The 9,706-nt window shown below is 42.8% G+C and overlaps 1 long non-coding RNA gene across 2 annotated transcripts; it reads right to left on the bottom strand.

Annotated features, from left to right (window-relative positions):
* Nucleotides 1-1,402: 1,402 nt before the first annotated feature.
* On the bottom strand, nucleotides 1,403-7,261 carry LOC119448371 (uncharacterized). Of its 2 annotated transcripts, none has more exons than XR_005191073.2 (4): nucleotides 6,936-7,261; nucleotides 6,057-6,152; nucleotides 4,771-4,932; nucleotides 1,403-1,531 (listed from the first exon to the last, which is right to left on the bottom strand). It is a non-coding gene; the product is annotated as an uncharacterized LOC119448371 (long non-coding RNA). The 2 variants fall into 2 exon arrangements; XR_005191074.2 differs by lacking the exon at nucleotides 1,403-1,531 and adding an exon at nucleotides 1,796-1,853.
* Between the last annotated feature and the right edge of the window lie 2,445 nt (nucleotides 7,262-9,706).

Here is a 9,706-nt window from a genome sequence, read left to right as displayed (position 1 = left end):
CACAGGTCAATAGATATTTTTTTTTTTCGTTCATTGCTATTCTAACACAGTGCATTAGTAACCCTTCTGAAAGCCTGCACACTTGGCTTTCTATGTACTACATTAACATTCCTCAATTTGCATGGCACAAATTATCAACATGAAAGTATGGTCACTACAAAGAGTTGTAATGTAAACTCCAGCAGACCATTTCTGGCAATGAGTGGCTATCCATCGTTCTATATATGCAAGTCTACCCATGCCCATCAATCTTGGATGCCTAGCAATGCAGGCATTTGGATACAAATGCTGCATTGTTGAGCCAGCTATAAATTAAACAGGGTAATAAATGAGCAGATGTATATATAGTTGAGTTGGTTCTTATTATTTAAGAATGTGCTGACATAGAAATCGCAAACATGACTAGATAGCACATACGGGGTGTTTTTTTTAGTTGGACCAAATTTTTGAAATTAGAAAGATGTGAATCTTGGTCACGTTATCTTTACCATTCAAGTGTACGGATTGGCAGCCTCTAGATACATAGCAATTTCAGCACTTACATGCATAATTACCGAAGTTACACTAATTAATTTTCTAATTATCAACAATAGGTAGCTACAGCAAATGAGTACTGAGTACAAATAAGTACTACCTATCCCAACTGTCAAATTTTGAATAGCGGAGTTCATGTGGGAGCTACGCGAACAATTAGTTCCCCTTGGCAGGCTCCTTGAAACCGAAACTGGCCGCAAAAAGAGCGTCTTTGTTGTCGCCCCCCCCCCCCCCTTTCGTCACGTCTCCGCCGGTCCAGCTCAACGAGCAGCTTGCATTATTTACTGTCTGCAGTGGTGGCCCAGCGCTTCAATGACGGTGGGCCACCAAATTTACTTCGTCATTCTGTTGGGCATCATGTTGCGCTGTAGCGCCAACCCTGCTCCTTAAATTGGGCTTTTAGATACTGCAGGCACGGCATCATATCAGTCTGTAGCGTCGACTGCGAACGCCGCAGATAGCAAGGAAATAATGCAAGCTGCTCGCGGGGCCGGACTGGCGCTTACCTCGGAGATGTTACGAAAGGCAGGGGGGCGGTGACATCGACGACACAGACGCTCTTTTTGCGGCCTAATTCGGTTTCAAGAAGCTTGCCAAAGGGAACTAATTGCTCGTGTAGCTCCCACATGAACTCCGCTATTCAAAATTTCATCGTTGGGATAGGTAGTGTCGACGACGGGCCCCAAAGTACTCATTTGCTGTAGCCACCTATAGTTGATAATTAGAAAGTTAATTAGCTTAACTTCACTAACTACACACTTAAGTGACTAAATTGCTCTTTATCTAGAGGCCGCCAATCCATACACTCGAATGGTAAAGCTAACGTGACCAAGGTATATATTTTTCTAATTTTAAAAGTTTGGTGCAGCTAAAAAAAAACACCCTGTATTTACAGGACCACCTGCTTTCCAGGCTACTTAATCTCCCTGCTTAGCATGGAGGACAGGCTGCTTTTGAGCTGCACATTTGTCGTCCTGAACTTGCTGGAGGATGTAACCTGCAAGAAACAAGATGAAAATTTAGCATAGCATTGTAGCACACTAGCAGAACAATACTAACTTTCTATATCATTCGGTGGAACGTGAACGAACAGATGCTGAACTTCAACCAATGTCAGATGCATGGTGCCGCCATTATTTATGGCTGTGCACACGAAGGTAGCGAGAGTGTGTCTCCTGGTGGTCAGACGTGCGGAGTGCCTTAACGGGAAGAGGAATGGCGCATGGCAAAATTCCCGAACGACCTGCTAGTGTGTGCATATTTTGTGAATGACCAGGTGCGTGTATAGCCACTGTGTGTGTGGGTCCACTTGCGCAGCCCTGAAAAAGCAAGGGGTGTGCGATAATGGACCAAGAGGCACAGCAATGGATAGTAGCGTGCAATACGAGCTAATGGAGTGGATGTGCACACATGAAGTGTGTTGTAAATTACACCTTTTTTAAAAAAATGTATTGTAATGCTGTTCTAATTACATTTACACTTTTCTACTTACTGTGCACTTATTTTGGTCATTGCTAACATTAACTAGCAAATAATTATAAAATTACAGCACCTTTCTAGACACTATTTACCGAAAAATGTATAGCTAAAATTTCATTTCGTTACGAACAATATTTTGCATAGGCCCCAGTAAACAATGCGCTATACAGTGTTTAATTTAGCTGCACCAAAATTGGCAGATAGCACAATTCCAATCTTTGACCTAAACTACTCAATTAGACAGCCATTACTTCCATGAGAAATCAAAATGCCTAATTGAAAAATTAAAATAATTATGCTAATTAACATTTTAATTAATTCAATACAGCACATATTTCTATATACGAATTACAGCCCGCAGGTTCGCAAGTCGATCCACTTGGAACGAATTTTTGGGACTGAACCAGTTTCGAGATAATTTTCAAAGTGTCCGACGAAATGAATGGGCGTTCCAGTTAACTTTTTAAAGAAAACGCTGTTTTCTGCATTGAAGCACAAAAGTAACTGGAACACAAATGCATTTCGTCAGACACTTTGAAAGTTAATATCTTGAAACTAGCGCAGCCCAGAAAATTTGTTCGAAGTGGATACACCTTGGAAACTCATTAGCTACAGTTTGTAGATTAAGATATGTGCCGTAAATAATTAATTAAAGTTATTTATTGTAATTTGGTTAAATATTCAATTAAGCATTTTGATTTCTTACGTAAGTAATGGCCACCTCATCGAGTAGTTTAGATCAAGGATTAGAACTGTGTTATCTGCCACAGGCATTGTTTTTAATTTGATGCAGCTAAAATAAAACACCCTGTATATAAATATAGTAGTATTCTTACCAAAGTTTAGGTGCTAATAGAGCACTGTAGCAGCTACTTGGTTCATGACTTCAGGACAAAAAGTACTGTGCTAAGCAGACGAGGACGAAGTTAGACAAGGAATGACATTACAGGCGCCAACTTCCAACTGTTTATTCGGCAGAAAACACGCCGTTTTATACATGACACCGTCCAAAGTAATCATAGTAAAAATAAACGAACAGGAGTGAAGGGATCCAACAAGTGCTCGTGAGGCAGTGATCATCACAGTAGAGAGGAATGCAAAGGTTACAGCAGGGACCTAAACTGAACCGTCAGGCAAGCACATAGGAACACGCGTCCATTACAGGCTCAAATCAAGTGGCATACAAACACGACAGCTGCATGTTCTAATCTTGGCGGTGATTACAGGCTATCATTAAGAACGACAATTCTTTGTCACTTAATATTATTGACTGCGTGCTAACACACTGACTGCCTGCTCTATTTATTAAGAACGCCTCGATTATTTCCATTTCAGTGCGGTTTCTTGCTTTCCTTGGAAAGGGCATTTGCTCCAGTTGTGGCACACAACCACAGCACCTGCAGTGCCCGCCCGTGTTGCTGTTGACCACCAGCATGTGTATTGGACAAATAGGACGATGCTTCAACGATCGTGCAAGAGCACTGGTTGGTGGTCAACAGCAACACGGGCGGGCACTGCAGGTGCTCTGGTTGTGTGATTTGAGCCTGTAATGGACTCGTGTTCCTATGCGCTTGCCTGATAGTTCAGTTTAGGTTCCTGCTGTTACCTTTGCATTCCTCTCTACTGTGATGATCACTGCCTCACGAGCCCTTGTTGGATCCCTTCACTCCTGTTCGTTTATCTTTACTATGACTACTTTGCACAGTGTGATGTATAACACAGCGTGTTTTCTGCCGAATAAACAGTTGGATGTTGGTGCCCCTATATGTCATTCTTTGTCTAACCTCGTCCTCGTCTGCTTCGCGCCGTAATTTTTGTCCTCGAGCTTATGGCAATCATCACAGAGAATGACAAGACTATTTGAATAAGAAATTTAAGAAAAGTACTATTTGTTTTAAGCAAAAGAAATCTTTAAGTTAACAAACTGGATTGATGTGCATTGCGCTAAAATGCAGGAGAGTTTCACTCCACCAAAATTGAGGGCACAACTATGCAGTTATAGAATGCAATATTGCGGTTTGGCTACACTTGGTCTTGCCAGCACGCTTTTTTGTATGAACACTCAAAGAGGTGTATACAACAAACATCAACACACATTTTCCCACAGAACTGTTTAAGTCATTGCATCCAACTATTCCAGATTTCTGCAAGAAACACCGGGGCTGTTTATTTCGAATAATTAAAATTACTGCTGAGTGTAGAGAGGCATATCATTCCAAATAGAGGTGGGATGGTTCATAAGGAATACATTAAAATCCTCATTCCTGCACATTGTGTGCACTGAGGCAGCTCAGGTAAAATTGTGCGTATACATCACGAATATTAAAGCTAGTTACAGCCGCACCACACTACAACAAATGCTGCGATGACAAAATTTCCGCCATAAACATTTTTTATTCACCATCAGCTGCCCACACATGATAGAAAGAAAAATGTATCATTACAAATAGCTATCAGTGAGCCATGTCTGCTTCGACAGTTCTCACAAACACAACCAGTTAGGGAAGGGGTGCTCGTTCAGGACTTCGCCAAGGATCAATGGACCATGGCAACTCGACAATTTAGCAAGGGCTGATGATTTTGGGACAGTTGGCGTGGAATGACCCACACAAATGGTGGCTTTCCTTCATGAGAGTGCAAAGGTGATTTCTGCTTGTGAGCCTCATCTACAGAAATTATGAAAGTACGCTACACTGCCCGAAAGTGCAACTTTCCCATGCAATATTATTCAGTCTTCACAATGAAAATAATACGTACCAATTACAGCATTCAGATGAACTGGATCCAATCCCTCCTTCACTGGGTCCTTCTTGTGCCTGTTACTGCCCTTTCCATAAAGGCTCTTGCCCTGAACCTCAGCCTCCCCAATGCGGTCGTGCATTGCCGCCATAGGACTTCAGGCCAGATAAGATCGTTCACCTATTGTCACCCACAGTGGAAAATTGACACGATAAATCAGTGAGGCATACCGCATAAATAACGCATGTGTGAGCCAGACCCATTATTAATGCGTGAAAAAGGCCATCCTTCGTAGATAAAAAGGGATAGAAATTAGTCTATGTCTGCTTACTTTTTTCTATGCAAATACTATTTTAATGCAAGCACACATCCAGTTTTACTTTATTTAATCCTTCCATCAAAATGCCAGTTGTTAGCCGAGGTCAAGTTGTATATTTCCCTTCCCCTCCCTGTGTATACATATATAGAAACTTCATTTGACTGGAAAATGTGTTAAGGAGCGGTGTTCAAAGCCCTCAGTCCAGGGCCCCACTGGCCTCTGCAGCCTGCCTGTGTAAATTTTGTCCTGAAAAGTTAAATGAACTGACCGGCATGCTCAAAAGGACACTACAAATTTGACCTAGTGGACACGGGTGGTTCTCAGAAAATGTACAAATACAGTGATGGGTATCCGTTGGCATACTGTAGTAATAGTGGGTGCAAGCTAGCTTTGACATTGCTGGAGTACTTCAGCTGTCACACCGGCTGCACCTTCATATTTCAGTTTCAGAGAAATTCAAGCTCATCAAATGTGTATTTGCCAGTGGCAATTATTCTGAGAACAAGAAAGAAATAATTGTAAATAGCAATGTTAAACAAAGGTATGCACGCTGTATGCTTAGACCTGTGGCATATTTGACACACTACACTTCGAATACTAACATGCACAAAAACTGCACATGCGTGTAGCATAAAAAGAGAAAAAAATACAGAAATAAAAGCTACAGCATCGGAAACAGTTTCAAAACAATAAAACCAAAATAAGAAGTAAAATATACTGTACGCAAAGCAAAAATAAAACTTAATTTGCAGCCAAGTGATCAAAGAGAGAAAAAAAAATACTCAACATCAGGACATGTTACGTTTAGTTTTATATAGAACACGATAATTTGTGCATAATGTTACGAACACAAACAAGCAGCAAGTTTAGTATACTTGCATAAATATTTAGCCTATTTAGTGCTCCGTTATGTAATATGTCTGTTAGCTTACACACAAATCATACCGAGATCATACTTTCAGGTACACATACATTTCATACATACCTGACGTGACATCCAGATTACACGCTGTGCTGCTGTAGCCAGGGCCACAGGTTCCCTGCCATCATGTGGACACTGCTGTGGGTCACGGCCTCACCACTACAAAATGAATTCTGTGTCAACATATATAGCACTGGCACAATAAAACTGTCATATTGTGAACACATGCAAGGTGGCAACAGAGCACAAGGTCGAGTCATTGATGAATGTTATGATAATAGGGACCCCTTCATCAAAGTAAAATTTTGAAGACGCACGCAGCAGCACATTAAAGAAATGTTTGTTTACATAACAATTCTAGGGTTTGCTTTCATGACTTGGTTTAAGCAACTTTCCCCTATCATGTTTAGATACGTCAAAGTTATGGAAACATCCCTTGTCTTGAAAAGACAGCTCTACTAATATGGCAAGCTGTGACTGCTTACTTTCCCCTAAAACTGCTCGTAAACCGAAAACCTGGTAAGCACATATTATTTACTACGTTGAAGAGTTTATAAGCGAAGAAACGTAATTGCAGTAAGTATTGGTGAAGAGACTGATGGGTCGTTAAATGCAACTTCAGCAGAAAAGCGGGAGCGCACGTACAGGTGCACATGATGACTACGATTATTTCATAACGTAATGTCTTCTCCCCCCCCCCCCCTCATCGTAAGAAAACGCTCATCAGGATATTCAATTGCACATCGAGGCCGAGATCATACCGAGATCATACTTTCAGGTACACATACACTTCATACATACATTTGCAAAACTAAATTCTGACAACCAGCACGCAACATGCATAAGCACAGGCGTCACTGTTGTTTCCTACGTTCGCAAGGCACCCTATGCACACACGATGAGTACGCACAACACGTGTAGTTAGCAAGCACGATTGCTTACCTTTTCAATGGCACGACGCTCTCCAAGTTGCCGGTGCTGCGTCGACGATGTTACTCCCAGCATACATGCCGCTGCGTAGTGGACGATCTGAGGCACGCTACCAATAGGAATGATTTCTTTGCGATGTCCACCCAACTTTCCACGACAACCCGACACAAAGGCCACGGCAGAAAAATCGTTGGTCCATGTTTGCCTCGCGCGCCACGCATACGGCGAGTTTGCAACGAAACACAAGGTATCTTCTGGCACTTTTGTGCACGCTAACTACGTCCCATTTCATTAAAGCAAACACAAAACCACACGATCAAGCAGCTCACACAAACGACCGGCATGCGACCGGCCCGTTGAAGACGCAGGAAAAACAACAGCGCCACCTGCGTACTTGTGAGGTTGTTGTGGCCTCCGTGATGCCAAATATATTAACCAGTAAACTCATATTTTGTGTCGTGTTGCGCCCAGCTACGTATATATGTTGCGAGATAAAACAAACCACCCAACACTCCATATTTTACGCTATAGTTTATCGTAGAAAGAACTTTTATGATGTATTTTAAATTTTGAATTGCTTCTGCCGGCTGCAGCCAGCAAAAGCATGGCCTTAGAGATTGGGGTTATGTTGTCCTTTGAAAGCCATCGCTGGGGCGTGATTTGAATGATTTGTGTACCACCTTCCTTCTAGATAACTTCCTTATGTCGTTAACGTCAACTTTAGCCCCAGAAATTGTTGGAACGATCTCTGAGGTACACATGTGCATTATGCGATGTTTCAGTGCGCGTTGTAACTAACTGTCGGAAAGCATCAAAGCTACGATATTCCCTCGCTCGTGTGGCGCAGGTTACACCCGTGTCGTCCGAATCTTGCTTTCGTGTTTGTGTGCTTATGAGCATGGGATGCGCGCCTGTCGTCCGTGCCTTCTATGTTTATGTATCGTGCGACGCACGCAGATTCCTCGAAAAAGCAATGTCTCTGCAGCTTCCATGTGTCCTATGTCAACAAGAATAGCTCTTGTACTTAAAAAAAAACTTTATATGAAATGTGGAATACTCATTTCTTATCTATTGGTTGTTCAATGAACTATCAAAACTAATTATCGTACAATGTCCGTGCCATGGAGCTTGGACCCTTTCTTCACTATCAACAGGGTCGGCCCACTTGTTTTTTGTCAACATCTCGGATATATTTTTTTCTACATCGTAACCATAGACAGTTTTGCTGTAAAAGAAAAAAAATGCGCGAGTTGGCGTCATACACATTTTTATGTAATGTGCTTTGACATTAGAAATAACAAAAAAAAAAGCTGTCTACTTTTTTCATCAGAAACCTTAAGGTGCATTGTCATTCGAGTTTCTGATGTACTTGTAATGCTAAACAACATTAGACGATGCATTTCTAATGCCTGTCTGATGACACATTAGAAATGCATCAGGTCCTAATCAGAAACTCATTGTTCATTTTCACAAGGGTACACAGCTCATCGCCGCCTGACAAGAAGACATGCCTCTGATGCTTGTGCACAGCTGACTCAGCAGTGGACGCTGCAAGGCCGTAGTTACATCAGTTTACCTTTAACGCTTGAATTTGAGCAGCCGATCATGGTTTTGCTAGGCGCCTGCAACCGGGTAATCTTCGTATGTGTCAAAGCCGGGCTGCAAGCGCATCAAATAGGCTTCAGTGGCGAAGCGGTGGCAGAGGCTGCGCTTCCTCGAACCGGAAACAGCAAGCAGACGGCGCATCCCAGAATCCCTCGCTCTTTTACGGGTCACCTATTGTTCCCTCGCTTACCGACCACTCACTGGCACGTACTCCTTGACCTAAGTTGGCGACAGGCTCAATGAAGAGTCACACGTACCCAGTGCATTCACGAAGCAGCTCGCTGAGGAGGAGGAGGAGGAAAAACATTTATTAAGAGAGAACAAAAAAAAAAACAAGCAGGCGTCTTCCTGCTTGTGTTGGGAGGTGCCCTCAGTCCAGGGCTCCTGCGGCTCTTGCTGTCTCCCGGGCCCGCCGCACCAGTTGTTGCTGGTCACGAGGGTCCGAGCTAGTCAGCACGGCCTCCCACTGCTCGGGTGTGGGGTTGGGTATATGCGGGGCTGCCTGTATATTGGGGCATGCCCATGTGGTGTGATATAGGTAAGCGTAGTCGTTACAAAGGGGGCATGCTCGCTGAAGCGTTGGCGTGAAAGGCGTTCATTGAAAAGCGGCACATACCCAGTGCGCTGAAAAGGGGGCCGATCCTGGTGATAGTGCAGAAAGGGTCCAAGCTCAATGGCACATACCAGGGACAAAAAAAAGAAAGAGAGAAAGAAAGAGCGAAAGAGAGAGGAGGAAAGGAAAAGAAGCGAGAGAGAAATAAATAGAGAGGGAGGGAGATGGAAGGAAAGAGAAATAAAGAGAGAAAGAAAGAAAATCACCACGAAGGTCAGATACATACACGACAAGCTTCGCTTGTTAAGCGAAGCTTTATAGGCTCAAAAGTGGTGGTGGTGGTGTCACGCTGAAAAATGAGCGGATCCTGGTGATAATGCAGAAAGGGTGCAAGCTCAATGGCACATACCAGGGACAAAAAAGAAATAGAAAAGAGACAGAAAGGAAGATAAGAATAAAGAGAGAAATAGAGAAAGAGAAAGAAAGAGAGAGAGACTGAAAGAAAATCACGAAGGTCACATACACAGACGACAAGCTTCGCTTACCCCCCATCTTCTCGACATAGGAAGGGCTGGTGATGTATTTAAGACGTGTAGCATGCGCACACCCATTCGACTGATATTTG

This window comes from Dermacentor silvarum, chromosome 4, assembly GCF_013339745.2.
Source record: "Dermacentor silvarum isolate Dsil-2018 chromosome 4, BIME_Dsil_1.4, whole genome shotgun sequence".
Taxonomy (NCBI): domain Eukaryota; kingdom Metazoa; phylum Arthropoda; class Arachnida; order Ixodida; family Ixodidae; genus Dermacentor; species Dermacentor silvarum.
The sequence above is the reverse complement of the archived record's forward strand: the minus strand, read 5'-3'. Positions and strand labels throughout refer to the sequence as shown.